Here is a 25,301-nt window from a genome sequence, read left to right as displayed (position 1 = left end):
TATGGAAAATAAACAAGGAATGGATTCAGGATTCACTGAATGTCCCTCCCCATGCTGTTCTGTGTTTCAGTCTCCTTTTTCTCTTATGTCTCTGCTCCCTTTACTCAATCATTCTAATCCTCATGCTCCTACCCTGGAATGTACGAGTCCCATCGAGGCTGGGTTTTGACATGACAGTCAGTTGACTTCCTGTTGCTTGCCAGGTATAGCATCCTCAACTCCCGCACCTCCTCTTCCTACACGGTGCCATGTTCCCCTTCATGGACTGAACCTCTGAAACTGTAAGTGAGTCACCCTTAGTTAAATGTTTTCTTTATAAGAGTTGCGTGGTCTTGGTGTCTCTTCACAGCCTTAGAGACCCTAACTGAGACAGTCTTAGTGGCTGAGCATCTTGTCGGTCTCATTTTTTAAGAGAGCATGTGGGAGAAAAGCAGGAAGAAGGTGGATGCCATGTAGAGATACCATGAAGGACTCTACACGTCAAGACGGGTGTTATTTTGTCTCTGTCCTCAGCTCTCTAGCCCACTCCCACTCTTGAAAGTAAATGCCTTTCCAGGACAGGTAGTGGTGGTGCACGCCTTTAATCTCTGCTCAGGAGGCAGAGGCAGGCAGGTGTCTTTGAGTTCAAGACCAGCCTGGTCTATAGAACAAGTTCTAGGACAGCCAGGGCTACACAGAAAGACCAAAAAAAAAGTGGTTTTCCTTTTTATTCTCTGAGATTTACTTTATTTGTGTGTGTGTATGTGTGGAGTGCTCCCTAGGGCTTCAGGTCCTCCGGAACTGGGGTTACAGGGGGTTCTGAGCCTCCTGACCTGGGTTCTGGTAACCAAACGTTAGTCCTCTGGAAGAGCAGTCTGTGTTCTTAAGAGCCATCACTCCAGCGCCCATTTTTTTTCTTTCTCAATACACCGTCTGTTTCTATTTGGAAGAGCAGCCAGTGCTCTTAACTGCTGAGCCGTCTCTCCAGCCCATGTTTCTATTTCTAACCATGTGTCTCTGGTGCAATCTTTTGTCCTGGGACACAAGCGCCTGGACTGGGCTGCCCTCTGAACCTAGACCCACAGCCGGACATGAAGCATCTTTTCTCTTTTCCTTCTCTTCATCTCCGTTTGGATACTGGCCAAAATCCTGAGCATCCTTCCCTGGCACTCCAGGCTTCCTCGCTTTCTCTGATCGCCACACCTAACTTAAAAGGCACGACTTTTTCTTCATCTCCCCTCCTCCTAGCAATCTGTGAGGACTTTCAGCTTGCTTCTCTTTTATCTCTCAAACTTTAATGCAAGTGTCCTTGAATTTCAAAAACAGAAAAGAAAGAAGCAGGGGGGAGAGGGACACACAAAAAAGATATAGCCATCTTATTCCAATTGTTGCCCAGATGTACTTGACCCAAGAATTCCTTTCTTCCCTTTATAAAATGGCCCAGGACCTATAAACTGAAATCCTTATCACACATCACCTTGCATAATTAGATCTGTGCCTATGTACGAATGTATGTATGTGGACATGTGCGTGTCGATATATACGGACAGATGTGAACATGTGTGTGAAGTGTATCCTTGTCTGTCTCTTATTTTCAAGACAGAGTCTCTCACTGAAGCTGAAGCTCACTGACTGTGAGACTGGCTGGCCAGCTAATCCTAGGATCATTCTTCTTGTCTCCATACAGCCCCTCTGCTCACACCCAGGTTCTGCTCACAAGGCTATGCCCCATGCTGCCAGGCCGGGTGTCACACAGGTGCTGAGATCAAACTCTTAAATTAACCCTTGCACGACAGGTGCTTTACTGGCTAAACTGAGTCCTTAGCCTGTTCAATTTTTCTGAGACAGGGTTTCTCTGTGTGGCCCTGGCCTCACTCTGTAGACCAGGCTGGCCTCAAATTCACAGAGAGAGCCTCTGCCTCCTGAGTGCTGGGATTAAAGGTGTATGCCACAACTGCCCAGCTAAATTTTAATGATTTATTGATTTTTTATTTTGTTGTGCATTTGTGTTTTGCCTGCATGTTCGTCTCTGCAAGAGTGTCAGGTCCCTTAGAACTAGAGTTACAGGCTGATGCGAGCTGCCATGTGGATGGATGCTGGGAATTGAACCCAAGTCCTCTAGAAGAGAAGCCAGTGCTCTAGCCACTGAGCCATCTTTCCAGCCCTTCTGAGTTAGATTCTTAATGTTGATGTGTGTGTGTGGGGGGGGGGGTGTTTCCCCAGATGGATGCTCCATGCAGTGAACCTAAATTTGCATCTAAATTAGAATCCCCTACAGGCTGCAAATATCCTCCCGGAGATGCCATCTCCAAGGCCCACTTTTCTTCGGTCCCTGAAAGTTCCGTGAAGAGGGGAAGAAGAGCTCAGCCCAGTCAAATGACCTGAGTTCAATACATAAGACTTTCTTGGTGGAAGGAGGGAACTGACACACATGCACACTTACAGGTTGTTCTCTGACATCGGTACCTGTGTCATGGCACATGCATGCACACATGCACACAGGTGCTCACACACACACACACAGTAAATAAACATGGAACCATTGGGGAGATGACTCAGTTGGTATACCAATTGCTATACATGCATGCAGATCTGAGTTAAATCCTTTGAACTCACATAAAAAGCCAGGTATGGGCCAGGCAGTGGTGGCGCACGCCTTCAATCTCAGCACTCGGGAGGCAGAGGCAGGAGGATCTCTGTGAGTTCGAGGCCAGCCTGGTCTACAAGAGCTAGTTCCAGGACAAGCACCAAAGCTACAGAGAAACCCTGTCTTGAAAAAAAAAGCCAGGTATGGTAAAGCTGTCTTATAATTCCAAAACAGACATAGGTCCCTGGGTGGGACTCCGTGGCAAACCAGTGAGAGATTCTGTCTAAAATAAAATATAATAATAAAATCAAGATGGAATCTTGGTACCTTAGGAATAACACCTGAGGTTGACTCATACCACGCTTCTAAAAATAAAGCATTAGGAACCATGGCCCCCACTGGTCCATAGGGGTGCCATGTACTTCTTCCCAATGCCACTCAGCACTCCCCTTTGGGTAAATTCTTTCTGAAATCTGGAGCAGGTTTTCAAAACATCGTCAGTACTTGTAGTGAGAAGCCGCTCGTTCCTCCCAGCCACACGGCTAGCTTAGCCCTGAACTCTTACATCTCAAGTAGTGATTCGTCATTGCTGCTTGTGGAAGAGACCTGGGATTTGGAAACAATAAAAGCCTTTGGGGACCAAATTTAGCAAACAAACTCAGGTGGTAAACCTGAGACAAAACAGTGAAGCGCATTTCACATCCTGCCTCGGCCAGGCCCATTGTCATCTGGCTCCCAGATCTCTGGGATGAGAATAACCATTCTGAAGGGATCTCCAGTGCGCTCTGGAATCTCCACACGCCATATGCTGAGCTTTCTGCAGCTCCCCTGAATGGCGAACAATCATGTCCACTCGTTTGTTTTCTTCCCGGACTCTCCCCGCTCTCTCTGAACAGACATGTGGAATCCAGAGTTTCTTGCTCCGCGAGCTCTCACGGGACCGCTCATGATTCTGTTCCCAGCCATTGTTCAGCATTCAGAACGCTATCCCCAAACTGCACAGCCATGCCTTTAATTGAGCAGAAGCCATTCTAACGCTCTCCTTTCTTCCCTTCTCCCCTTATCCCCAGCACAAGCTCTGTGCCTCTCTGGCTTTGATCCAGGCAAAGGATTGTTTTGCTTTGTTAACGCTATTCTGTTATTCAGTAGTCAGCCTGCATCCTTTCCTTCCTCCAAATAAAATTTAATTGCTTTAACACAACTTTTTCAAGGAGCCAGAGGAGTGCTCTTTGAAGATCCAAATTACCCTCCAAGCTGCTCTCTCAATGCGCCTGAAATTTGTGCTGACTTTTAATAACCGGGACATGAGACAAAAGAAGGAAGTTTGTAACACCTTTTCTGAGATCCCTATGACTGCGGCTGTGTGACCCAGAAGGTCAGCCTGGAAGGTAACACATAGGTCACAGACTTTGGTGGGCCACAGACACGCTTCCTGTGAAGGCTTTCAGAATCCTAGAATGTGGGCTGGAGGTGGAATTTACCACCCCCCCAACATACACCCAGCACTGCAGAAGGGGAGTAGGAGGAAGATAAGGAGGACAAGAAGATGGTGGTGGTGATGATGCTGACGATGATGATAATGATCCCAGTATATGAAACAAATTTTTAAAAAATCTGTGAATCTCAAAACAATTTAAGTCTTCAAGTGGACTTTACAATCCTCCTGTCTCATTATCTACAGGGTGCCTAAGATCTCTGCACTTGAATTTTGACCCTAGGTTAAAAACTCAGACACGAGAGGGACTAAGGAGATGGCTCCATGGGCAAAGCATTTGCCATAGAAGCATGAGGCTCTAAATCCAAATCCCTAGACTTCACACGGAGCCAGGCACAGTGGTGGGCACATGTTCCCCCAGTGTTCTGACAGCAAGCTGGAAGGTGGAGACAGGAGAAGCTTACAGGACAGCTGGCCTGGTGCACGGAAAGGGTGGTGAACTGAAAGACAAGGGCTCACACTCTGACCTGCACACGGGTGTCATGGCAACATATGTACCCTCTCTCTCTCTCTCTCTCTCTCTCTCTCTCTCTCTCTCTCACACACACACACACACACACACACACACACCACAAACCACTCAGATACTTTACACTTTACAGGTAGGAAAGTTAAGCCAGAGAGACTCGGAGAATGCATGACAAAGCTAGAGAGGCCCCTTCACTCCTGACCCCTGCCGCTTCCTCTGCCTTCCAACTGGTCATGTTTCAGGAGCTGACCTGAAACATACACTGCATATCAGGCTTCTCTATGATCACTACATGTTAATGTAAAAAAAAATAATAATGTTTAAGAAGATGGAAATGTTAGCTACCCTAGTTTGTTCCTTGCATAGTATACACATGTATCAAAGGATACATTAAGGTGACACAACTCGGAAAAATTAGACCTGGATTTAATATCAAAACCTTGGCTCCTAAATCAGTTTGTCTTCTCATATACACACCTATGCGTGCATGCATGCACACACACATTTACACTCACTCACAGGTCCTCACACATACTAGACAAACACTCCCAGGTCATCTACCACTATTCTACAACACTCTACCTCAATATACAAGGTCCTCATGTAGCCCAGGCTGGCCACAACTTTCTACATATCCAAAAATGACCTGAACGCTTGGTCCGTCTGCTTCTAATCCTTAAGTGTTGAGAGAGCAGAATATACACCATCATGCCCTGTGTATGCAGTGCTGAGGGTAGAACCCAAGACACTGGGTAAGCATGCTACCAACTAAGGTATATCTCAGCTCAATATGCCTTTCTTCCTGTTCCCCCCCACAAAATGTCATCTCAACTATATAGTCCAGACTGGCGTGGAACTCATGATCCCCTGGCTCAGTCTCCTACCTGCTAGGATTGCAGACACGTGCCTCCAGACCCGGTTCAATAAGCCTTCTTCATGCACACTGCCAGAGCCTCCTCTTTTCTGCTCACTCCTGCATAACCACAAAGGGCATTATAAAACTCGATAACTCTAATAGCTATTAAAAACACTATTGATACCCATAATGCTTATTCTAATGTCCTCATTGACTACCACACTATCACCGGGACATGAAAGCCGCTCAACAGAGCCACAACCGCTGTCTTTCTGAAATCAATTTCTCCTTGGGCTAGGAAGCACAATAGCAAGTTAAAACTCAGAATGAGAGAAACCTGTGTCCCAAGTTATTCATCAACCACAGCAATAAAAAGTCGATATTTATTCAAATTTTAAAAGGAAGCAGAACTTGTTAGGAAGCACAATAAAAGGGAAATCTACTTAAGAAACACAAGCATTTCATATCTGAGTTACATTCAAGGGAGCCAGGTTAGGCACGGCCTGAGTAAATTGATGCGGGTTTCCTTGTTGGGTTGCCTTTTTCTCTCCCTCTCATCATAGTCAATTTCATGTCAATGAACTACACGGAGGATGCTTGATTTGGTCTGATTATTCTGCTGGCTGAAGTCATTCCCCACTACAGGAGTCTACCACATTAATCTCAGGAACACAGCTGTTGGCTGCCCGATTCTGTATAGACACAGAAAAGAACAAACGTTTGTATTGAACTTTCAAGGATCCTTCGATTCCCATATGTTAAATCAGCATCACTCCCTCTGAGGAAGCAGGGAAACGTCCAGGATACCAAAATCTTTTCAATCAGAAAGGAGTTTCCTGGCCTCTTTAGCAAGCTCTCTAACCTCAACCATTTCTCTTGACATATTCTTCCTCAATCTCTGTCTAACCTATCCCCTTGAGAATATTTTTAAAGGGGGACGGAGAGATGGCTCACCAGCTAAGAGAACTTGTTGCTCTTTCAGAGGTCCAGCTTTGGTTCCCAGCACTCACATGGCTGATCACAACCATTAATGTAACTGTACCCTCTTCTGTCCTTTGAGGACACTAGGCATGCATGTAGTTCCATACAGTCATACAGACAAAACACTTATACACATAAAATTAAGTAAATCTTAACAAGTAGTTTTAAGGGTTTTGCTGTGTCCAGCATGAACACGTATTACAAAGCTAAAGCATACAAAACAATGTAGTGGAAATCTGGAACAAGGAACTAGATCTCAGACCCTCATTACCTTCCTCCCTTTCTACCTCAATAGGTGGGTATGTAGGTAAGATAGATGGATGGATGGATGGATGGATGGATGGATGGACAGAGATAGATAGATAGATAGATAGATAGATAGATAGATTTAATAGATAGATTTAGATTAGATAGATAGATAGATAGATAGATAGATAGATAGATAGATAGACAGATGGATACATAAAATCTCCAGCTTTCAGGGGAATAAGTCTTTTTTTATTCCCCTCTAAACATCTAAGCTGAGAAAAGAGAATCACCTGATAGGACTTAGTATGGAAGGAAGGAAGGAAGGAAGGAAGGAAGGAAGGAAGGTCAAGTGAGCAAAGAGGTTCCAAATTGAAGAGGAAGCATTCTGTGTTTTACAAAGGAGGTAAAAGAGACCCAAGAGAATGTAGCTCAGTAATATGAAGGACTAGAGAAACAGAAGAATCTGGAGAACAATGCTGTCTCAGTTAGGGTTTCTGCTGCTGGTCATGATCAAAATCAATTTGGAGAAGAAAGGGTTTAACTCATTTTAACATTTGGATAGCACATCATCAGGGAAGATCCAGACTGGGAACTCAAAGCAGTAACCTGGAGGCAGGAACTGATGCAGAGGTCGTGGAGGGGTAATGCTGACTGGCTGGCTCAACCCACTTTCTTTTATACCCCAGACTACCTACCAGGGATAGCACACGGTGAGCTGAGCCCTCCCACATCAATCATCAATCAAGAAAACGCCCCACAGACACACCCATGGGACAATTCAAATGAGGCACTTTCTCAATTAAGAGTCTCTCTTCCCAGATGAACTTAGCTTGTGTCAAGATGTCAAACAAACTAGCCAGCGCAGAGGCCTAACTCTCAATGTCTGCTGCTGTTAAATGGACTGTCACCTTTCTGGATCTCACAAAATCTTGTAAGTGCCACCTCAGCTGTAAAGACGAGGTAAGGTGAATTTGGAAGGACATTTTGTTTGGATTTTGTAACAGGCATATATCCACATATACCAGGTGGTCACTTTTGATCCAGAAGGTCTAAGATTCACTCTATGAAGCATAACTGGGTAGAGTTTTCAAAGGTATAAAACCATGTTTGTCCCAGAGTCATTTATCACAGTGAAATCTGGAAACAACTCGGATCAATTAACGCATATCCATCAAACAGTCTATGCGGCCCTTCAAAAAACTAATGTGTAGATTTGCATTTATTGTCACAGACATCACCACAGAATAATACAAAGTGACAACGGGCAGCTAGCAAGAATAACATGAGGGTCTTTTTTTATATGTTGATATTGCACAGGAAAGTATCTGGGAGAATGGCAACAGTGCATGGCTCCAGAGGCCCGTTTCCCTCCCACCTGACCTCCCTTAGAGAAATTATTTGTCTAGAACATATAGCTAAATACACTCTGTAAATATTTGCGACGAGAAAGTGTTACTTGCCCACCTGGCCATCCATCTTTCCTACATAGAAGATTTTATTTCCTCCTAACTACTATAAAAGATGTGCCTTGTTTACTAAAAGGTGATAACATTGGAGGAAGGTTCAAATTCAAGTTAGATTGATCTGAAGGCCAGAAATAATTATCTCTGTCCATCAAACACAGCATGTCTAGAGACGCCCAGGGGTAAAGCTCTAACTATTTGGATTGAAGATCTGCAAGGTCTCGATGGAGGAAGCCACACCTTGGAAATTGCTAACGAGTGAATTGCTAGCTCAGGAATAACAAGTTTACATCCAGGATGGTTAGACAATTTCTGCATTCAGTACTCCGAAGTTATTGCTGAATGTGGTGGTTCATACCTACAATGCTAGCGCTTAAGAAGCTGAGGTGGGAGGCTTGTAAGTTCCAGGCAAGCCTGAGCTACATAGACATTATCAAAAGAAGAAGGAGAAGGAGGAGGAGGAGGAGGGAAGAAAGGAAGGAAGGGAGGGAGGAAGGGAGGAATGGATGGAGAGATGGAGGGAGGAAGAAAGAGAAAAAGGGAAAAAGAAAGGAGAGAAAGAGAGAGAAAAGGAGAGGAGAGGAGAGGAGAGGAGAGGAGAGGAGAGGAGAGGAGAGGAGAGAAGAGAAGAGAAGAGAAGAGATATTAAGGAGGAATACTGAAGAGGCCCGGCAGGGTATTGCACACCTTTAATCCCAGTACTCAGAAGGCCTCTCCCTGTTCTACATCACAAGTTGTAGGCCATCCTGGTCTACATAGCAACTTGCAGGTGATCCTAGGGTTCATAGTGAGATCTTGTCTCAAAAAGAAAAAGAAGGCCGGGCGGTGGTGGCGCACGCCTTTAATCCCAGCACTCGGGAGGCAGAGGCAGGCGGATCTCTGTGAGTTCGAGACCAGCCTGGTCTACAAGAGCTAGTTCCAGGACAGGCTCCAAAACCACAGAGAAACCCTGTCTCAAAAAACCCAAGAAAGAAAGAAAAAGAAATAAAGATGACTTTGCCTTCTCAGCAGTCAAATTGAGTTCATCCACAGCAAACTTATGCATCCCATCATAACACCGTCTTGATCAAGGAGCCATTCCAACCACCCTGTTGCCACATCATCCCTCTTAAGCATGGAGAGAGTGAATGGCCAAGGGAGGGGGGTTTTATGGCCCCTGTCCCCAGGATTGGTATCACAGTGCTTACTCTCCTGTGTGCAAAAACCAAAACAGATCCCCAGAAAATTCTAAAATTCTTTGCTTTTTTTGAAGTATTTATCTTATCTTTATGTGTGTTTCTGCATCATATGCACAATTGTGCCCTGAGAGACCAGAAGTGGGCATCAGATGCCCCTAAAGCATGAGCTGCCTGATATGGGTGCTGGGAATCAAGCTCGGGTCTTCTGCAAGCACTCTTAATCTTAGAGCCGTGTCTCTAGGCCTCTGAAACCCTTCCTTTGTGGGTGGAAAGAGTCAGAGGAAGGCTGAGTGTGGAATAAAGGAAAGAGAGAAGAGAAGAATGAAAGAGGGAGAATGCACAGCGCCCCCCCCCTTTTTTTCTGCCCCTGATACAACCTCACAGCTGAACCTGCGCCAAGAGCATAAACCGGTTTCACAAACAGGACAGATCTGAGAAACAGAGTCGTCACAGGGTCATATGTTCCGCTGATTTGATGTGGCTGTAAAAGCATACTAGCCTCAGGACAAAAACCTGGTTTCTGAGATCATGGGTCCTATTACAGTAAAATGCCCCTGTAACAATTCAGACGCAGGTATATGAAAAACACTTCACTTGCATTGCTGCCCCAGTGTGGTAAAAGTGTTATTTCATCCACCATGCGGCCTGTCCCTCCCCCAGTCCTCGCAAAGAGATCGCAGAGGTGGAATGAGGGACTGGCTTTCTGTTGTGATTCCTGTAGACTTTGTCATGGCCACCCTTCATGGGCTTGCCGCGATTCAGCCTAAAACAGCCCAGGGACAACCTTGGCCCCACATCTGTCAGCCATCCAGATGCTGACTGGTGGGCTCTTGTTACTGTGACAGGCCCTAGAAAGGTATGAAATCAAAGCATTTGGGCAGAGCTCATGCAGCAGAGAATGGTGACACCACCCCTCCTACGCCTTTTCCTTACTCTTGGTGTTCAGTTCCTAAGCCGTGCCAAAGCTTCCCCTTGGGAAATGAGCTCTGTCCATCACTTTAGTGGGAATTCACCTATCTTCTCTTCCAAAGTCATTGTAATGTGTAGCCCTTCCAGCTATGAGCAGGATCATCTGGCCTTTCTTCAGATCGTATAACTCATCAACTTTTTCCAATTAGGAGAACATTTTCTTCTTGTCGGAATTGCTTAGACTCCTAGAAGTACGAGTGAAAAGAAGACTCTAGCTCCTGGAAATCCCACCATCTTCGGAGTGGATGTCTTATACAAACATGGCCCGCAACCCAGTAGAACTGCCCTTTGGGAAACCGGTTCACATGCGCAGAGCAAAATCCATACCCGTCCTTCTCTTTGAAGGGCACGTGCCACAAAGACCAACGTCACTTCCGCTCCTCACACAGGGTTCCTTCCCCCCACACTGATGGAGAGTACCTGGCCAAATGGATCCTGCCCCCAAGAATGACAGCCGCCTGCTGAAGAATGGCTTCAGCATGGCAAATCGGCCCGTGACGCCCAGCGACGGGTTGCGTATTTACAGCTATTTTAATTACTCCTGAAAGGACAAAGATCAGGAACAGATGTCAGACATAGGAATTAAAATTAATGATCGTTTGTTAACAGAGTCAAGAGCCATTCATGGTGGTATCAGAACTAATGCTTAAGGACATACGGGTCCTTTTACAGGGAAGCAAATCCTGCTTCCATTTCGGGCATGAATGTTTCAACTAATAAAAGGCACAGGACAGAGTTGCCCAAGCGAAATGACTTATTACATGGTGGCAGTTCCCAAGCAGTATCGACAAATGGCTGTAGTCCATTCAAATGCTGGCTAAGCTACAGCTATACCTGCCCTCCATGCCTTTATCAATCTGTCAATCTAGTCAGCCAATACTTGAGAGCCATACAAGGCACAGGAACACAATGGTGAGCAGACGTTCACGGGATCCCCAGCTTCCTCAATCTAGCAGTATTAAAGACGTGAGGGGTCATCATAAGTCATACCTGGGCATTTATCTTATTCCTAAGAAGGGAGGGTTCAATGGCTCCACCCTCTCCTTCTATGAGGGCATGTCAGAACTCAACAAACCTACCTCTGATAGTCTCCAAAGCAGGTGCAGCTGATCTGATGAAGTGGTTTGGTTCGCATAGACCTTGTTCTATGCCACAAGGTGAAAAGCTTGTTGAAGCAATTGCTTCTTGAAGCAGAATTAGACATGCTGGGGGCCTGGGACCTCAGCTGGAGCCAGAGATTGCTTTGATTCTAAAAGCTAGATGTTCAAAACCTTTCTGGGTCAGGTATGGACCAGAAGGAGACTGTGATAAAGACACACCATGTGTCAAAGAATGGTCCTAGGCTTATATCTCACCAACTGAGTGGATGATGTTCCCACTGGCTGAGGTTGACATTTCTCGAAGAAGCCTACTTTAAAGGAGAAGGTTCTGGAACTCACAGTTTGTGTATACTTTTTCCTGACCATACCACCCTTACTATAACAGCGATAGCTACTAGGGGTGGGGGGATGGCAAAGAGGGGCAGCCACCTTTAGGCAGTCACGATCCTGCATTCTCCTTTCCTAGGGTTCTCACACCAGAAGTGCTTGAAGATCATCGACTTCGCCCCCTCAGTAGACAGGGGAGTGAAGGAGTCTCAGCCAACGTGGAGCAGCACGGCATGGAGGCCAGTCCAAAGAAGAGAAACCACGGGGGCAGCAGATACTCGGCAAACACCATGGACTGCCTGTATGTCCAGCATGCCACCAGAGACCATGACCAAAGTGTTCCTGGATGAGGAAGCATGTAACCAGAAAACTGGTCCCTGGGGGACAACTGTGGCAGAGCATGTGACAGGTTCTCACAAAAAGACTAATAACCTCCAGGAAAGGGAAATCAGGATGAGTTTCCAAGGCCATGTCTACTGTTGACAATTGGGGGTAACTGTCCCCTAAAGGACTGTGAGCAAGCTTGGCCCCATTCCCTTTCTCCTTCTTCCCTCTCTTTCTTGATCCTTCAGCTTGCTCGATTTCAGCCAACTCTCACCTCCTTTCCAGAAAGCCTCAGCCTCCCTGGGACTGAGCAGAACCAGCTGCAACCTTTAAAGACGCACATGGAGTTAAGGTATGAGAGAAAACCCCAATGAGTATTTCACGTATATCAGTCTTCCGCAAACGTTCTAGGAAGCTCATCTTAGCTGCAATGTGGAGAATTAATCGGAGGGGACTGAAGAAAGAGTACCCTGGCCTGGAATCGGGTTGAAACATTTTTCTGTGGGCAGCCAACAGATACTTGAACAAGCCTGCCACATTCCATCATTCCACAGAATGGGCCATCCTGTTGCCCAAACACGGCAAATACGGAGCCATGGCGGTTGAGGGATACATGCGGGGGATGCATTGGGAAATTTGTGTGTGGGCAAGGGGGCATGTTGGGAGGGCGCATGGGAAATAGTGCGTGTGCACGTGTGCAAGTGGAAACCAGATCACAACCCAGGCACCTTACACTTTGCTTTTGAGACACTCTCACTGGTCTGAATTTGCCAAGGCTCCAAATGCTATTTCAGGCCCATGTCATCCCTCCTCCTTCTTCCTGTCCCTATGAACTCAAGGTACAATGATGTAAACTCTACATCCCCTTCTCATAAGGTGGACACTCACTAGCAGCTTTGGGTGACTACATGGCAGAGTCGCTCAGGAGTTAGGATCAAGCCAGCTAAAGAAATATCTTTTCCCTAGTCACTACAGAAAGCTGGGGCAGAAGCAGAGTTGACAGAAAACACTGGTCCTCAGACGTCCCTGGCCCCAAGGACATGACCCCAAGATTCCTTGGAGACTCATGTCGCATCTTATCTCTGTCCTCAGCTGTCTAAAAAGCTTCTTGGCACACTGTCTGTGCCGTTCCCCCTTTGCAAATACAAGGCAAAAACGAGTTTGTGGAGAGCGAGCTTCCAGGCCAGCCAGAAGCAGTCCTGAGAGTGAATATCCCCAGGGCTGAGCAATCAATCTCATGGCTGGGGCTGGGCCTAGCCACGAGCAAGCCCAAGTGTAATTTAGGGCTGTGCTTATTACAGGCTCAGACCTTGTTTGATGCACCAGAGTGGAAAAAAAGTTCCCTCTCTGCATGTGGCCATGTCCTGTATGTCTGTCGGATCTTTAACAATGTAAACACCAGAAACAGATGGGGAAATCCAGGCCAGTGCCAGGCCAAACAGTGCTCACCACAGACAATGTGCCACAGTGCCAAGACAAATATGTTCTGTCGATATCGCTAATTTATAGCATGCTGAAACCAAGCAAAACAAATAACAATTAAGGCCCAGAAATCTTAAAATGAATAACCTTTCTGTACACAAACTCAATGCCACTATTAAAAGGCCATCAACTGAGACAAATACATGAAGCATAACAATGAAATCCTTCTTATGTGAATAATTACTGAATAATTACCAGGAAGGGGGCATTGCTCCAGCCTGCAGAGTCTGCGGGTTTGAATGCTAAGCCTCGCTCGTGCACAGCACACAGGGGCTTTCAAAACGCCGTTGGAGACATGTCCCCACTGTGACAACACTGGGAGGTGGGGAAAGGACATGGCAGGTCCACATGTTCCCATTGTCCAGATGGGACAGCTGTAGCGTGGAATGATGTGATCAGCCCTTGTTGTATTGTTTGAGAGAGCCAAGCCAGGTGTCGGGCTTCTGGTCTCTCACCCAGCATCTCTTCCAACACTCCACATGGTGTTCCTATCCTCACAAGGGTGAGTTCAACTGCCAGTGTTTACCCTACCCCACCCCCGCTGTGTGTATGTGTGTGTGGTGTGTATATGTGTGTGTGGTGTGTGTATACGTGTGTGTGTGGTGTGTGTATGTGTGCATGTGTGTGTGATGTGGTGTGTATATTTATGTGTGTGTGGTGTATGTATATGTGTGTTGTGTAGTGTAGTGTGTGTATATGTGTATGTGGTATGGGTGTGTATGTGTGTGTGGTGTGGTGTGTATATATATGTGTGTGTGGTGTGTGTATATGTGTGTGTGGTGTGTGTATGTGTGTGTGGTGTGTGTATACGTGTGTGTGTGGTGTGTGTATGTGTGCATGTGTGTGTGATGTGGTGTGTATATATGTGTGTGTGTGGTGTATGTATATGTGTGTTGTGTAGTGTAGTGTGTGTATATGTGTATGTGGTATGGGTGTGTATGTGTGTGTGGTGTGGTGTGTATATATATGTGTGTGTGGTGTGTGTGTATATGCGGGGGGTGTACTGTATGTATGTATGTGTGGTATGGGTGTGTATAGTGTGTGGGCTGTGTTTGTGTGGTATGTGTGTATGGTCTGTGTGGCATGTGGGGCGATTGTGTGTTTCTGTGGGGGAGTGTATATGTATGTGTGTGTTTATGCTTTTGAGATAGGGTCTTGCTATGTCATCCAAATCAACCTTCAACTTAAAATCCCCCTGCCGCAGCTCCCCAAATGCCTGTATCTCCTTTTTGGCATATAGTTTTTGTTTTTATTATAAAAATGACAAATCACAGTTATATATATTTATGGACATAAGGTGTCACAGAACAGGTACACAGTATGGGATAGTTAAGTTGAGATAATTAGCATATCCACCACTTCAAATACTTAGCACAGTTTTGATAAGAACATTTGAAATTTACTCGCCTGGCAGTTTTGAAACGCACAATGATCTATCAAACGGCAATCCACCTCGAAATAAAACCTACTCCTCCTGTCCGGCTGAGGTTTCCTAGCCTCCCACCATCGGCTCCCCATCTCTGGTGCCCCACCCTCCACTCCCTGCTCCTCTGAGCTCAACTGTTTTAGATTCCACATACAAGGGAGAACACGTGGTGTTTGTCTTTCCGTGTCTGGTTCATTTCAGCCATGCCGCGTGTTGATGCAAATGACAGTTCTTTCGTTTTGAAGGCAGAGCAGTGTTTGACTATGCACATGCATCCTGTTCTCTGTACCCATCTGAAGGGCGGTCAGGCTGACTCCCTGCCTAGGTAGTATCTCAGAGTTGGGCCGGCAAACAGCTGAGCACTGATTAAGCTCCTGGGGATGGTGTGACACACCCATGACCTTTGCTGAAATTCAAGGTGACAGGTGTCTATTGCTGGATAGGGCCTTGGGTTGCACCTAACTAAGTCTTAGCCTGAAGATCAGCAGGTGGGGATTCAAGCCAGGTAGACTGTCCCAGTATTTCTGAGTACACAGAGCCACCATGATGTGTGCTGGTCACTGTGGGCTCTGCCTCTGTGGGTTTTTTTGACTGGTTTTTTGTTTGTTTGTTTGTTTGTTTGTTTTGTTCATTTGTTTGTTTTGTTTTAGCTGTTCCCAAGTAGTTTCGCTGTGTGATGCTCCAGGGGAATTTGTGGTGCCATAGTCCCAGCTTTTGAGAGGAGAAAGAGCAACACAGGAAGAGAGACCACGTCTCTTTCCATTCTAATGCAACATCCAGTCCTCTGGTCCATATAGGTATCGCAGGATTACCCCTAACCCTTGAGGCTTTCACCAAGAGTTCTTGTCTGTAGGTAGATGCTAGATGAAGTATCTGTGGGGGAACCTCCTATTCCGCATCCTTGGTGATGCTGTGTGAGGGTGTATATGTGTCTGTCTGTCTGTGTCTTTTTGGTTGAGGTGATGGAAACAAGGTCTCATATAACCCAGACTGCCCTCAAACTCATTATATAGCCAAAAATGGCCTTAAAGTCCTGATCCTTCTGCCTCCACTCCCCATGCCTTCTTATTCCCACAGCCCTTTGGTAGGGAGGCAGACCCGGAACGAGCAAAGCTGGAGTATAGAGCACAACAGGAATCCATCCCTGCATCTCCAAGCATCTTTCCAAGCATTCGGCCCCCATCAGCTTTCTCTCCTACCTAAGACAGGGGAAGAGAGATCCACCACACAACATCCGGGCTTCATACTGAACCAGGTATAAACCTGCCCCGAGGTCAAAGCTCACTCCAGGAAAGGATCTGCGTGAGATTGTATCCAGTCCTTTCTCAGCCTGAAGTTCACCCAGCTGATGGAGCATTCATTCCGCTGGATCCAGCTGAGGAAATGCTGCTCCTCTTGGGTAAGCATGCCCAAGAGATCTGGCTCCAGTGAGGAATAGCGTCCTCAAGCTGCAACGGCTCTTGAAACTCTATGACAAACACAAGAAAGTCATTCTTTAACTTTGCAGAACCTTTAAAACACCGCTCATTCGAACTGTGGAAATAGGGGTAGGGAGATGGGTGCCTTTAGAAACTTGTGGGGAGAGGATGGATCCATGCAAGTGAAAACCCCCAGTTAAAAATGCATTGGGTCGAGCCATACAAAATTCAACCATCTTTGGCCTATGACCATTACGTATGGTTCAACCAAGAACAATCTGTATGACTTTGCACATCCACTTCTTCGGAGCTGCCTGAGAAAAACGCGGAAAGATGCTACTAACACATACGGTGACATACGGTGACAGCAAGAATTAGAAAACAGCCTAAAAGCCTATCAACAAGACAGCGGCAGAAATAAATCCTGAGGGACGCCCCCACAACTGGGCAGCCCTATGCTGAGAGCACTGGCTTCCCCCCAGCCAAATGCAAGGAAAGGAGGGAGAGAGGGAAGGAAGGAGGGGGGCCAGCCTGGGACATTAACCAATTACAATGCGAAGTCCTTAGCATCAACCTATTAAATAATTTTTTTTTTTTTTTGGTTTTTCGAGACAGGGTTTCTCTGTGGTGTTGGAGCCTGTCCTGGAACTAGCTCTTGTAGACCAGGCTGGTCTCGAACTCGCAGAGATCCTCCTGCCTCTGCCTCCCGAGTGCTGGGATTAAAGGCGTGTGCCACCACCACCTGGCTTAATCTATTAAATAATTTTTCAACTAAGTGAAGACTGACACTAAGGGCTTGCTTATTTTTAAGTGTGACAATGGCAATGTGTTCATGTTTCTAATAGTCATTAACCTTCAGCATCTGTAAATCTGTTGGTGGGTGGAATGATGTGCCCAAGGCCTACTTTCAAAGGGGGATAGTGTAAGTAGAGTCAGATGTCCCAGACTGGAGGAGACAATGGTTGTTGGAGGTGAGCAGTTGGCACAAAGGGTTCGTTATATTATCCTTGTCTGTTTTTGCATATGCTTTCAACTTTTCCATACTTAAAAGATTACAAACGGGAGCCGGGTGTGGTGGTGCATGCCTGTAATCCCAGGACTCAGAAGGTTGGGACAGGAGGATCAAAGACAACCTAGGCTACATAGTAAGTTCAAGGTCAGCCTGAGCTACAGTGAGATCCAGGCCGAGAAAAAGAGAAAAAAAAATGTGTTCAAAAGAATCAGCTTCTAAACTGAACTTGGTAGCTCCACGTGTAGTATCAAGGAAGGAACATGTTACACAGAATCACACATTGCACGACGTTTAGACTATGACAGGAAGGAAGGACAGGAGGAAGGGGGAGGGGAGGAATCACTGACAGCTCTTAGGAATGCCACAAGCATCCCTAGCGAGCTCACTTTGGCGATGCCATAGCAAAAACGTTGTCAGTGGGGCTGGAGTCCTGGGTAAAGGGCAGAAACATGAAGACGTGAGTTCAGATCCAAGGAACCCAGGTAAGAGCCTGTACCTACAGCTCTAGCACTAGAAAGTAGACATAGGAGGCTCAAGCTCACCAGGAGCTCATTGGCTAGAGAGCTTAGCCAATCGGTGAGCTCCAGGTTCAGTAAGTGACCTGTCAGGTGCACACACACAAAAAGACGGAGAGCGATAGATGCCTAATACTAACCTCTGCCCTCCACAGGAATGCACATACACCCCGATTGTTTCAAGCCATTGCCTCAAACCAATCAGACGACCAATCTTCTCCCCAACCCTTCCTGTGTGTGCACATGAGGCTTTTTGGTGGGAAGCCTCAGTCCATCCTCTGCTGAGCTCCTCTCTCTCCCTTCCATTCTCAGCGAAAATGCCACCCTCTCAAGAAGCCATCCTGTCCAATCTAACATGTCCCTTTCCTTCCCTCGGGTTATCCCTTCGAGCATGAATCATATTTTTTAATTACTTATTTCTTTGCTCATTAATCACCATAATGAATTGGAAACTCCATGTAGGGCAGAGAGGGTAATGGCTGGCGGCAGATACCGTAGTGGGTTTTTTTAATATTTATTTGTTTGATTGTTTGTTTGTTTATTATGTATACAATATTCTGTCTGTGTGTATGTCTGCAGGCCAGAAGAGGGCACCAGACCTCATTACAGATGGTTGTGAGCCACCATGTGGTTGCTGGGAATTGAACTCAAAACCTTTGGAAGAGCAGGCAATGCTCTTAACTACTGAGCCATCTCTCCAGCCCCCGATACCACTGGTTTTGTCTTTGCTCACAGAAGCCAACAGAGTAGCTGGCACACAGTTGATACTTGATCAATGTCTGAAGGGCAGATTGATAAAAAGGGAAAGCGGAAAGGGAGAGAGAAACTAGAGAGGGAGATAGAAGGGGACAGAGGAAGAAAGAAAGGGACATGGGATGAAAGTGGGGTGGGGAGGGCAAAAGGAGGTTGATGCAGGAAGATGTCACAGCGGTTCACTGCAGCTCTCTGCTTCCCAAGCGCAGTGATGTCTCTGGCAGCAAAGAGAACTCCCTTGCACATTTTTCCCCTAGAAATTCTCCTAAGTCAGCTTCTCAGCTTGAGAGCCCCGGCTGTAACCCTTCACTGAGATGGTTATGCTCGGCTTTCTCCGCTTCCCATCTTGCCTCCGTTTGTCAGGACAGCAGAGGGTCTTCTGGAAACTGTTGGGTTGCATAGAAAATAATGTGCGTGTCTGAAATATTCTTCACGTGTCTGAGAGCAGCTAGACCACATTCTAAGCTGACTTCACAGGGTATTTGTAACCCCAAACGGACTATTTCAAAATTAAACATGACATTTTAAGCCCAGTGCCATTGATAACCTGGTTCATTAAGTCACCAGCTCAGCTCCATGACTGCAGTAGTCACAAGCTGTGCTCACTCCCAAAGATGATCTTCAGTCCCTGAGTGCCCAGCTCACCTGCACTGGCTGTGCCTTTGGGAGGCTGGCCAGGCCCCTGGGGGAGCACCATCCACCTGCTCACCTCCTCTGTTTCCTCCACCCTCTGTGGGTGGCCAGCATGGAAGAGCAGAAGGAGGAGGCAGCAATGACCATGAAAAGGGAAGAGTGGAAGTGGGAAAGGATTCTGTGCAGATACTGGGGCGACTTTTCTTTGGGTTACGATAAAACACCCGACCAGAGAAAGAAACAAAACGATTCTTAAGGATTTGCTTTTGGCTCAGGGTTTGAGTATCCAATCCCTTAGGATGAAGAAGGCATGGTGGCAGGGATGTGAGAAAGCTGACCACATCTCATCCATAGTCAGGAACCAGAGACTTATGAACACCGGGTGCCCACCTGACCTCCCCGCTATTCCCTCATTCTTGTCTGGGGCTCCAGAACATGCCCACATCGAGGTGAGTTTTCCCCCAGGTAACCCTCCCTAGAAATACCATTATGGACCCATAGAGGTGTGTCTCCTGTGTCGTTCTAAACCCGGTGAACTTGACAGCGAAGATTAACATTTACAAATATTAAAAGCAGTCAAGATTCACAGGAAAGAAGCGAAAGGCCAAGGAAGCAGAAGGCTCTGAGGGCCACCCTGGCACTACACAGACCCTGCACGTAAGCATGGCATATTCACATGTTTCTAAGACAGGGACCCGAAGCACAGGCCTCTCTGTCTTCAGCTTTCTCTGCTCTGAACCAACAGCTTCCCCTCCTGTGCTGCTGAGCGATGGTGAAGCAAGCCAAGGAAGCAGCCACGAGAATTGGCATCAGCCTGCCCGACCAGTTGTGTGACTTTTACTTCCCCTTTCTCAGCCACAGTTTCCTCGACTGTGAACTAGGGATGGTAAAATGACCTGCCTTACAAGGAGGCCGGGAGAACAAACACAAGGATCCTCAAATGCCTGCCGCAGAGAAGGACCTCGATAAATAAAGCCTCGTTTTCATTCCCTTCTGACTGCTCTCCCCAATCCCTCGCTCAGTGTGACTGATGCTTCCCTCCAGGCAGGGTGGCTAGGATGTGGACAAGGACCGTGAGAGGAGAGAGAGACTCAAGAACGATTGTTTGGGAACGATCTACAGGACTAATGATGACAAGACCATGATATGTTTGAGGCTACCGTGTCAGCCTGGACTGACTTTCCATCCATCTCCGGCACTCACTCACGATGCAGCCTTGGACAAACCTATCAGCTTCTTACAGCTGCCATAACAAATTACCATGAACTTGGCAGCTTAGCACACAAATTTATTCTAAAGTTCTAGAGGGAAAAGTGTCCCGAGTTGGTTTGACTGAGGTCAGGGTGTGAGTGAAGCGCAGGCTCTAAGAGAGAATCTGTTTCTCAGTCTTCTCTAGCTTCTGCGGCCCCCTGAACTCCTGGGCCAGACCCCCGCTCCGTGTCTTCAATGGACGCCATGCTAGCCTGACTCCAACTTTCCTTCACCCCTCATCAAAGAACTTTTGATTACATCCCTGGGGCCACCTGAATAATTCTGAGTCACCTCGCTACCTCAAGCACCTTAAATAAATCACAACTGAAAAATCCCTTTTGTTGCGTAAGATCATATACGTAAGTCCTGGGGTAGGATGTGGATATACTTTAAGCTCTCACCAATCCATTTCTCGGAGATGCATTTTCTTCACCTGTACAGAGGATACAAAACCTGGTTAAATGTATGTATCAGTTTGGCAGTGCCATGGCCCCTAGGTACTTAGCCAAGCAGTAGGTCAAAATATCACTGTGAAGATGTAGTAGTTTGAATGTAACTGGCCCCTATAATCTCAGAGGAAGCGGCACTATTAGGAGGTGTGGCTTTGTTGGAGTGGGTATGACCTGGCTGGAGGAAGTGCGTTACTGTGGGGGCGGGCTTTGAGGTATCCTAGCCTCCGAATACTGCCCAGGGTGTCAGTTGACATCCTATTATCTACAAGATGTAGGACTCTCAGCTATTCCTCCAGCACCATGTCGCCTGCATGCCACCATGCTTCCTACCATGCTCCCTGCCGTGATGATAACAGACTGCACCTCTGAAATTGTAAGCAAGCCCCCCCCCAATTAAATGTTTTCCTTATAAGAGTTGCTGTGCTCAGGATGTCTCTTCACAGCAATAAAAACCCTAAGAGAGAACGCATTCTTAAATCAATTATCACTTAAATCAATGGACTTTGAAAGATAATGATTATCCCTCAAAATGCAATAAACACTACCTAATCATTTCAAGATATTTTTTTGCATGTGTATATGTGTGTAGTGTGCGCGCAATGTGTGGATTCCTGTTCAAATGTGTGTATGTGAACATGGATGCATACGTATAGAGAGAGACTAAGCTGACCTCATTGGTGTCTTCCTCGTCGCAATCCACCTTATACATTGGGGCAGAGGCTCTCACCTGTACTCAGAGCTCACTGATTCTGCTAGTCTCGCCAGCCCTCCTGTTCTGTGCTCCCTTCTCTTTACTCCACCCCCATCACAAGCACTAAGATTTCTATTTCCATGGATTCTGGGGTCTGATCTCCATTCTTCACGTTTGTGCAGAAAGTGTTTTTATACACTGAGCCACCTCCTCGGCCCCATCAGTTGAAGATTTTAAGAATAAAGAAACAACATCTCAAGGGGCTAGACAGAGAGAGAGATGACTCAGTGGTTTAGAGCACTGACTGCTCTTCCTGAGGACCTGGATTTGGTTCCCAACACCCACATGGTAGCTCACAGCCATCTGTAACCCCTGTTTCCGAAAATATAATGCCATCTCTGGCCACTTTGGGTACTGCACTCATGTGCACAAAGCCCCACATAATTAAAAATAAAATCTCAGAAAAAAAAGACATCCCCCAAAAAAGAAGGGTGTCTCTCTGTAGATAACCTTCCAACTCAGTCTGAAGCATCAGGTTCCAGGCTCTTCCTGATGAGTCTCCAGCACAGCGTGCCAGGCAGATTTCAGACCTCCTAGCATCAATAATCACATCAATCAATTCTTTAAAATAAATAAATAAATAAATGATAAACAAGTAGATTCAATAAAAATAGAGTTGAAGTTTTGTGGTCAGCACTGAGGTGAAAACACACAGACTGTTCAGTATACTTCCTAAAACACTAAAACAAATAAAGGCAATAAATAGCAAATAGAGTGTTGGATATAATTTCATACATGAGTACACTATATTTACATCATTCTCAACCTTTCCTCTCACTGTCCCAAATTCCCCTGTGTCCCTTCTTCCAAATTCATGACTTCTCAAATTCATGACTTCTTCTATAATTGTATTTATATATATAATTATAATATATATTTATAATTATATTTCTATGTAATATAATTATATATAGCATTATATAGGTATTATATAATATATACATATAAATATTAGATAGATAGATAGATAGATAGATAGATAGATAGATAGATACTGAGCCCAATTAGTATTGTCTGTACGTGCACGTGTTTAGGACTCAGTACATTTTAACACACACACAAAGCCTCTGTATGTGAAGTGCCATTATACCACCGTGGACATAAAGTTAATGTGGAAGGGCTGGCAACATCAAGCCCATGTTTACTTGATTCTTAGATCCAAGGAGATGTCTCAGAACACTTCTAGGATCTTCTATGTGCCCTTGGGAGAGGGCTGTGTATCTATGGAGTCACTTCCTCCAGAGAAAAGAGGCCGAGAGAACTCTGGTCCAGCAACAGTCAGTAACCATGAGCCCTTTCAAAGGCTCCACAATTGCAGACATAGTCATGGGGTGGACACAGGCCACAAACAAAAGTCAGAGATGTCTAGACACAAGCAGACTCTGGAGTCATGCCTCTTGGTCACAAGCATGGAGACAGGATGAACAGTATACCAAGTGGGCCAGCTTCAGAGAAGAAGGCCTCCCACGGCAGCCTTCTGCAGTGTCCCTGACCCAGTGAGTGAAAGAGGAAAACAGGAAAAATAAGAAAGGCACTACACATACATCCCTACCTAAAGATGGTGGGCATCGTGTCTCTAAGGCACATACAATGTCATACTCTAAACTGTTCCCAGTTGTCCTCATGGGCCAGACTTTACAGAGAGAGCCTGCTGGAAGGTCAGGGGAGGAACACCTACCAGAGCCTGCTCTGTCTAGGTTGACATACTCTCCAGCTGCTTGTACCGAAGCACTCTGGAGGCAAGCCCAGGAGGCTCGCTGTTTAGGTGGTGCAGACGCTCAGCTACAGAAAGCCCTTCACGTCTCCCCTTAAGTGGGAGTCACAGAAGCTCCATTCTTTGAGCCGCCACAGGCAAAGGTGTCTCTGGTTCAGACACTGTGGCAATTTGCATGGTGATTTCCACTGCAGCCCTTTGTCCTCCTGTCATCCCGAAGAAGCCCTGCAAAAGTCGAGGAGAAAGTAGCTCATATGTTTACAGCCTGCTTGACACACTGTGATTTTACCCCCTCTCTCCAGACAGAAGGGGCGGGGACACCGGGGCTGGTTTTATTGTGGCGGCACAATTCCTTTGACATTGTTCAGCAGAGGACCTGGAAGGCAGATGGGGTAAAGTCATCAGTGGGCTGCGCTACAAGGAAACCTCATATTGGAAACCATTTGTGATTAGCTGCAAGGCAACCTTACACACTGCAATAAAAAGTAATTTCTTCCACTGATATAATGCTCCTCACTTTTCCAAAATACATTTCTATCTGCAGTCTACAGTGAGGTGGGGGGAGCTCCATATTAAAGATTAAAGGGGGGAAAGTCTTTCTTTAAAAATGCAAAGGATTAGAAAGAAAACCTTTCCAGGGAGTCCATGAGGAAAACCACCCAAAAGATGGGTAGAGGTTCCCTCATGAACTCGAGCCAGTCCCTTCCGTGTCCCAGATCCTTTCTTGGGAAACAGAGACCCCAGTGAGATGACTCATGAGGATGCTCCAGAGGGCACGATGATGCAGATGGTGATAGAGGAAGGCATAGCTATGATGAGAACTCATGTCGGGTGGCAGTGGAGGCTCAGCACAATAGAACTGATAGTCTTAGCTATTTGGGAAGCTGAGGCAGGGGGATTGCTTGATTCCAGAAGTTCAACGCTATCCTAAACATCATGAGACCCTATTACATCATAGCAAACACTTAAAAGTGAATGATCTTGGTGATGACGCCAACGGCCATGGGTATGGTGACAGTGGCAATGGTGGGCATGGTAACGAAGATCCCTGTTATGAAGCTAACAGCTGGTTTGTGTCAAGCGCTTACTATATCCACACAATTAGTGAGTACTATTTACCATAGTCTTAACAATCCTATGAAGCTTCATTTCTTTCCACTTCACAGAAGAGAAAACTGAGTCTCAGAGGAATAAAGAAACTTGTTCAGGGGTTGGGGATTTAGCTCATTGGTAAAGCACTTGCCTAGCAAGCACAAGGTCCTGGGTTTGATCCTCAGCTCTGGGGGGAGAGAGGAAGAAAAAGAAACTTGTTCAAAGAAATGTTTTGAGATCAGGGCTGGAGGGCTCAGTGGGTAAGAGCATTTGGTGCACAAAGACAGGGAACTGAGACCAGACCCATATAAAGAGTCAGGTGTGACCACAGGCATACCTACAAACTCAGTGCTTGGGAGGGGAGATAGAGACAGGAAGATCTCTGGCCTTGCTGGTCAAACCAGCCTAGCCAAAAATGGAAAGTTCCAGGCTCATTGAGATACTCAGCCTCAAGGGAATAGGTGAGCGGTAGAGCAGGATTGCCGACATCTTTCTATTTGTGATGTGCACACTCACACACACACACACACGCACACACACACATGCACATATACTACACACACATACAGCACATAAAAAATAAATAAATAATTTTAAATATAAAAAAAGCCACGTTGAGATCAGAATTCACTCTCAGGCTGCTAGCGCGCCGGAGTTTGGTGCTAGGCTTCCACGCGGTCCTAGATGCCCCTCCGCTCTGTGACAGATGAGGCAAAATTTGTTCCATGCCCCTTGTAAAAAGTTTCCACCAGCAGTCTCCTGGGAAAAGAGAAGAAACGTGGAACACTGACAGCATGTGGCACTTACAACATCAAAGAGGCTGAG

This window comes from Microtus oregoni, unplaced genomic scaffold, assembly GCF_018167655.1.
Source record: "Microtus oregoni isolate MIOR12 unplaced genomic scaffold, Mior012 000004F_ref0000308, whole genome shotgun sequence".
Lineage (NCBI taxonomy): Eukaryota > Metazoa > Chordata > Mammalia > Rodentia > Cricetidae > Microtus > Microtus oregoni.
Note: the sequence above shows the minus strand (reverse complement) of the source record.